Here is a 7,584-nt window from a genome sequence, read left to right on the forward strand (position 1 = left end):
ATTTCTATTTTTTTTTTCTACCTCAGTATTTTATTCTATTGTATTTTTTTGTATTCATATTTGTCAGTCATTCATATGAACAAAGTCAGACATGGAGTTCAACAAGGCAGTGACATCATCAGCCTTGTGAAAGCTCCTCCCAGAGGTTAAATACCTGGGTCTCCACACCAGAAGGTTTGACCAGTCTCAGCCTGGTCAGATGCGAGCATGAACAGATGAAGCCTCTTGGATGAGAGGTGAAACGTTTGCCTCGACAAATAACCAAGTCCAGTTGCTTTCGATTTAAAAATTCCTTTGAGATACTATGACCTGGACAAATGAGAATATTCACAGGCGTATTGCACAACAGTTTGGGTTGGCAACCCTTAAAATGGTGCAGAAACATGAAAGGTTGGCTCGGAAAATTGCAGATTACAGAAACCACCTACGGTTCAGTCTGAGATGCAGACAACAAAGGCTTACACCAACTAGCCTACGCTTAAATTCCACTATGAGAGGGCATAGAGTGGAGGAAATCATAGAAAAGGCTCAAAACCAACTCCTTAACGAACGAATAAGACAGGTCAATTTCACTATCGAAGGGCTAAAAGAGAAAGCTGACCATTCATTACAGAAACTGAAATCACTCCTACCTGGTTCCATCATGGAGAAAGTTGTGGATTTCACCCAAAAAGCACAACTATCTCAACACAACAAAAGCAAAGAGAGACAAACCAAGAAATTTCACAACTTACAATCTCGATATATTGACAATTACACAGAAATACTCACTTGGAGGTAAAAAAAAAAAAAAACTGACGTTCCAGCACAGAAAGAAATACAAAACAGATGGGTAAAGAATTTCAGGCCCATTGTCAGCAGTATAAACTCTGTCACGTACAACATAGCCAAACACATTTGGTGGGCAACACCCCACACCACATCCAAAACTCCATAGACTTTGTGGGTAAAGTCCGAAACATAAAAATGGAGCCAGATGAAAACATGGTTTCCTACGATGTGACTTCTCTTTTCACCTGTATTCCAACCATGGAGGCTTCGGCCACAGTAAGAGAACGACTCACACATGACAACTCCCTGCAAAACCGAACAAAACTCAAACCCGAACACATTTGCCAGCTTCTGGATTTATGCCTGAACACCACATATTTCCAGTTTAATAGCAAATTTTACAGACAAAAACATGGCTGTGCCATGAGTTCACCAGTATCCCCCATTGTGGCAAATCTATACATGGAGGAGGTAGAGAACAAGGATTTGAACTCCTTTGAAGGAACTACACTGAGCCACTGGTTCAGTTATGTGGACGACACATGGGTTAAAATCAAAACCAAAGAGGTGCAAGATTTTACTGAACACATTAACTCAGTGGACAAAAACATCAAGTTCACCAGAGAGGATGTCAAGGACAATAGTACGCCTTTCTTAGATTGTGACATCCATATGAAAAAGGACAGGAGCCTCCACATTGGGGTATACAGAAAACCCACACATACAGACCAATATCTACTTTTCGACTCACACCACCCCCTGGAACACAAGCTTGGTGTTATCAGAACCCTGCAACACAGAGCTGATAATGTACCCACCAACTCACAGGCCCAAGGGGCAGAACACAAGCACCTGAGAGGGGCCCTCACAACTTATGGTTACCCCAACTGGACCTTTGAAAACTGCAGCTGCTTCCAGAAAGAAAACCAGTAAAGTGTTGTTTCTCTTGTTTGGTTTTTCTTTCTCAACCATAGTCATCCCATATGTGTCTGGGGTATCAGAAAAACTCAGGAGGATCTTTAACAAACACTGTATCCCTGTGTATTTCAAACCTAGCAACATACTCAGACAGAGATTGGTACATCCCAAGGACAGAACACCACACACCCTCAAAAGCAATCTGGTGTATGCAGTCCAATGCAACGAGGAATGCAAAGACCTCTACATTGGCGAAACAAAACAACCACTACATAAATGCATGGCCCAACACAGGAGAGCTAACTCCTCAGGCTTGGACTCTGCTGTCCATTTACATCCCAAGGAGAAAGCTCACTCCTTTGAGGACAGCAATGTTCACATCCTAGACAGAGAGGACAGGTGGTTTGAAAGAGGAGTGAAAGAAGCCATCTATGTAAAAGTAGAGAAACCATCCCTCAACAGGGGAGGAGGTCTCAGACACCACCTATCTCCAATTTACAATGCTGCCCTTTCATCCCTTCCCAGGAGATTCAACAATTTAGCCTCTTAGAAGAAGAAGAAGAAGAAGAAGAAGAAGAAGAAGAAGAACAACAACAACAACAACAACAACAACAACAACAACAACAACACACAAGTGGCATGTGAATCCAACGACTGTCGTTTTAACACAATAGAGCACTAACAAAGTCGAAACCAACTTTCCAACAAGACAGTCACTCTAACGACTGTTGTTGGCACATGGAGCACAAAGGGAACCAGTGACATCATCAGCCTTGTGAAAGCCCCTCCCAGAGGTTAAATACCTGCGTCTCCACACCAGATAGTTGGACCAGTCCCAGCCTGGTCAGATGCGAGCATGAACTGATGAAGCCTTTTGAAGCCAAAAAGCTCTACAAGCTACAAGCTCTCAGCCATGACCTGCCACACTTGAAGCTGGAGAAAGGCTTGTTGGTCTATGCCCCACAACAGCCAATGCCTGGGTTATCCCCACCAACCATGGGAGATGGGGGGGGGGGGGTGATGTTAGCCCACTGGAATTACCAAACCACTCTTCAAACCCTTCAAGCAACCTACTAGCCATCAATGGTTAATGACCCTAGAGCCTATGTCCAAGGCTATTTGATCTGGTGCCAGTACCCCACTCTAAGGAAGGGGAATCACATTTCCATGATCCCACCTCTAGGTGGACTGAATAAGACCGATGCCTAAACTTTTTGTTGTGGGAACAGATACCAATTCCCTGTCACCTGCTGATTCACCAACTGAGTTGAGTACCTCCACGCACCTAACACCTGTCAAGACCAGTCTTACTGCTGAACCATGTATCAGCTGCTGGGGGTTACCCCTGTCGATTGAGGCGCGCGCACACACACACACACACACACACACACACTCTTTACCTCCAATGTCATGACTGCTCTGTACAACATCTTGGAAGTGGAAGTCAGATTCCACATCAACCCCAGTCCAGGTTGAACGTGTCAAAAAAAAACAAAAAAACACACACACACACACACACACACACACACACACACACACATAAAAACTAGAGGACAGTGTAAAAGTGTCTATGGCCTACTAAAACAGGAAAGCAGCTCATCACAAGCACCTTCAGGTTTGCTCAACCAGCAGGAACCTCCAAAAAGTTCCTCCTTTGCTGGTCAGGCCCATTTGAGATTGTGGGAAATCTCTCACCGGTAGCCTACTAGATCAAAATCTCAAAACTGAGGCAAGAGCCAGCCTACAAAATGGGTCCATGCGAGTCAAACTAAGCTCCACAAACTGTTCTCGCGTCCCAGAGGTTAAACTGTCTAAAGCAAGAGCAACACCCTTACGAAGAGGATGCACCATAGTAACACCATACAAATAGCTGTCGTTCCTAAATTACCACCACCTTCACCAATCATAATTAATCATTCATGTCATCATTCACAGAACACCCCATAAGCATGGTCACACTTGGGCTCCTCTTTAGCAGTTGGATAATCATGGCAATTACTGCTCAGGTAATGTACAAGTACATTCAAAAGCTACAGGCTAAATTGTACTCCCTTTGTTTCACCACTCTTTCCCAGTGTCATCCTTGTATGTGGTCAAAGTGACAGCGATGAAGGTGTTCATTAGTCACAGGATCGATTGCTTGTTTTAATGTATGTGAGAAACTGGACTCACATGTGTATGTTAATTCAAACATAGTAAGAAGGAAAATTGCCAGCCTTCTCACGCTTGGAAATTTCCCCTAAGTAATGCAACCTTGCTGGCAGACTGAAGTGCCTGACTCAGCAGGGGATGTTTGCATGTCCATCAGTTCTAGTTGGAGGGAAGTTTCATTGAATGATGTCACTACCCCTGTTTGTGTGAAAACCTCCGGCTGCAAAGGGTCCCTGGCAAACTGCAACACCTCTGTAGGTAGTCATTGTCATAGTGATCTGTACTGATGAGGACATGATAAAATTGCACAATGTTGGTAAATGCAACATTTTGCCAGGGCACAAAATGAGTGAAGAAGAGTGACAGTTTCTTTTGAAATGCTTGAAGTGTTTCAACAAGCTCAAGGTCAAAGTTTCATTACTCCAACAAGTGGGCTGCTAGACCCTGCACTCTTCCAGCCATTGAGGAAGCCCCGTCTATGACAAGCATGTTGGCCCGCTGCAAATCCAGTCTGTTTTTGGAAATAAACAATTTTCTCACAAAGTATGTTGCCGGTTGTTTGTCCCTCCAAAAGGAATCAATCCCAGTGAGTGAGTGAGTGAGTCTAATTGTGTGTCGGCGAACATCTGAACCTGCTGGAAAATCCGTGTCCAAGGTTGGGTGCTTAGTTCGTAAATGCCTCTTCATATTAAATTCTTTGACCAACGAAATGCTTTTGTTGCAAAACATACATATGGGCTATCCTATTGCATTTGGTAGTAAGATAATCAGGTACTTTTCTGTCTTGTTCTTGTTGTTGTAGTAAATTAAAGAGTTGAGAGGGACCTTTTGCGATGGCATTTAGGGTACTATTAACAACATAAAAGGAGTAGCTAGCATTAGCATAGCCTGCTGTCTCAGTTGCAGTCAACTGCCAGTAAGAAGTAGCCTTGTCTAACTTGAACCTTGTACAGCTGCTTCAAGGAGCGGGAATGATGAGGGGAATTGTATTGTATTGTATTGTGTATATATATATATATATATATATATATATATATATATATATATATTTTTTTTTTTTTAAAGCTCTGTATTGGACTAGTTTTATAACCTGGAATTATGGAGTGTATCTGTTCTCTGTTGCATAACTCCTTAACTGTTCTGTATCCAAATTGGATGCAACAAGTGGGAGTCAAGGTTACCTTGAGCTAAGATATAGCCATGGAAGCCATTAAATTGTTCTGTTATTAATGGTCATGTACAACCAAGCAGGCTTCCAGCTCAGCAATGCTGGGCACTTGTTAGCACATCATCAGCTTGGTGTTGCAGGGGCCTGATGACTCCTATCTTGTGTTCCAGTGGTGGTGAGATTCAATAACTAAATATTGGTCTGTATGTCTGGGTTTCCTGTAGTGTATGTCACAGTCCAAAAAGGCTAGCTGTATTTGATACCCACTTGTGACTTTTGATTTTATAGCAAGAATGGAAATTATATCCATACACTCACACTCCAGGTATGACTTTTGGTTAAACTTCACTCCAGACCTGCTAACTCCCCTTATGGACACTTCCATAGGATTACCTCAATCTAAATGATACTTATCTGTACCGTGTGAGAATTACAAATGCTGATGGTACAAAATGATGCAGATGTGGGTTTTATAAATTACCCAGGACGGACCCTTTTCTCACAGGTGGCTATAATGTTGGGAGACAGGCTGATTACACAATCCTCCAACACTATACTGTGGAATAATTGTTTAATCAATTATGGAGAAGACACACTGGATACACAGGTTCAGCACAAAGCTGTTTTGTAAAGACACCTGTCATCAAATCAAAGTACTTTAATGATGCCAAACTGGGAAATTGTTGCGTTGCTGCAGCAACAGCATAACTTACAATATGTACGATACAGAAAAAAACAAATGTACAATATTTCAATAAGGACTGTGGGCTGAGAGTGTATTTACAGCTGTGCAGGGTGTTAAAGAGATAAGAAATAGCAAATGAACAACAATAATCAACTGTGCAGGGTGTAATGAGGTAGATGTAAATAAACAGAGTCAGACAGATTTATTGTATAGGGTGATGGCTTGTGGCAGGAATGATTTCCTGTATCTGTCCCTTTGACAGTGGAGCTGTAGCAGTCTGTTGGAGAAGGAACTCCGCTGTCTGTCCAGTGTTTGGTGGAGAGGGTGGTCAGGGTTATACATGATGGATAACAGTTTGTTCAGTGTCCTCCTCTCCACTATGGCCTCCACAGTGTCCTGTTTGCAGCCAATAACGGAGCCAGCCTTCCTGATCAGTTTGAGTCTGTTGGTGTCGCTGGTTCCGATGTTGCTATCTCTCTGGTCTTACTGACATTCAGCCTCAGGTGATTGCGTCCAGTCCACTCCACAAAGTTGTCCACCACTGCTCTGTACTCCCCCTCCCCTCCCCCACCCAACAACAGCCAAGTCATCAGAAAATTTCTGCAGGTGACACGACTCGGAGTTGTATCGAAAGTCTGGTGTATAAGGTGAAGAGGAAAGGGGACAGCACAGTCCCCTGTGGAGCTCCTGTATTGCTAACCACCGCGTCAGACAGGACACTGCCCAGGCGGACAAACTGGCCTGCCCGTCAGGTAGTCAGCAATCCAGGAGACAATGGAGGCGTCGACACCTAGCCCCCGCAGCTTCTCACTTAGCAGCAGCTGGATGGTGTTAAAAGCACTGGACAAATCAAAGAACGTGATTCTCACAGTGCTGCCTCCACCATCCAGGTGCATATGAGCTCGCTGCAGCAGGTAGATGACGGCATCATCCACTCCCAAATGGGGCTGGTAGGCAAACTGTAGAGGGTCTAGCAGCGCCTTCACCTGCGGCCTCAGGTGGGTCAAGACCAGCCTCTCCAGCACCTTCATCAGATGGGATGTGAGGGCAACTGGTCGGTAGTCATTGAGGTCCGATGGAGTCGACTTCTTTGGGACAGGAACCATGCAGGACATCTTCCACAGCACCGGGACTCTCTCCTGACTCGTGATGATCTGCTGGAGTTTGGCCTCCAGCTTCCTCCTGTAGCTTTCTTTACACCCCCTCAGCATCTCCCTGAGCTCATGCTGCACTCTCCTCAGTTCTTCTCTGTCTCCAGACCTGAAGGCCCTCTTCTTCTTGTTGAGGAGCACCTTCAGGTCGCTGGTGATCCATGGCTTGTTGTTGGGGAAGCAGTGTACAGTCCGGGTTGGCATGGTGGTGTGTTCACAGAACCTGATGTATTCAGTCATGCCGTTGATGTCCTCCCCGTGTGGCTCACAGAGTATGTCCCAGTCCATTGTCTCGAAGCAGTGCCTCAGCAGCCTCCTCCATCCACATCCTCACCGTCCTGGTGTGAGCAGGCTGCCTCTGAACAAGGGGGACGTACTTCGGGGTTAACAGGACCAGGTTGTGATCCGATCTGCCAAGGGGGGGAAGGGCTGTGGTGTTGTATGCACCACTGGTGTTGGCATACAGCAGATCCAGGGTTTTATTATCTCTGGTGGGGCAGTCAACATACTGGTGGAAAGTTGGTAGTAGCCTGTCCAATGTGACATGGTTGAAGTCCCCAGTTATGACGGTGAAGGCATTGGGGTGTTGGGTCTGAACCCGTGCAACGGTGGAGGTGATGACATCACAGACCGTCGCTGCATCAGCTGTTGGGGATGTAAACAGCAATAACAATGGCGGATGTGAACTCCCGTGGCAGATAATACGGCCGCATTCCCACAGCCAGCAGTTCAATGTCCGG

At 45.0% G+C, this 7,584-nt stretch overlaps 1 pseudogene; it reads left to right on the forward strand.

Moving 5' to 3' along the window:
• The first annotated feature begins 370 nt into the window (after positions 1 to 370).
• On the forward strand, positions 371 to 4,678 carry LOC139619156 (uncharacterized; annotated as a pseudogene).
• The last annotated feature ends 2,906 nt before the right edge of the window (positions 4,679 to 7,584 follow it).

This window comes from Trachinotus anak, unplaced genomic scaffold (assembly GCF_046630095.1).
Source record: "Trachinotus anak isolate AG129_WGS33_773 ecotype Australia unplaced genomic scaffold, CSIRO_AGI_Tana_v1 ptg000001l, whole genome shotgun sequence".
NCBI lineage: Eukaryota > Metazoa > Chordata > Actinopteri > Carangiformes > Carangidae > Trachinotus > Trachinotus anak.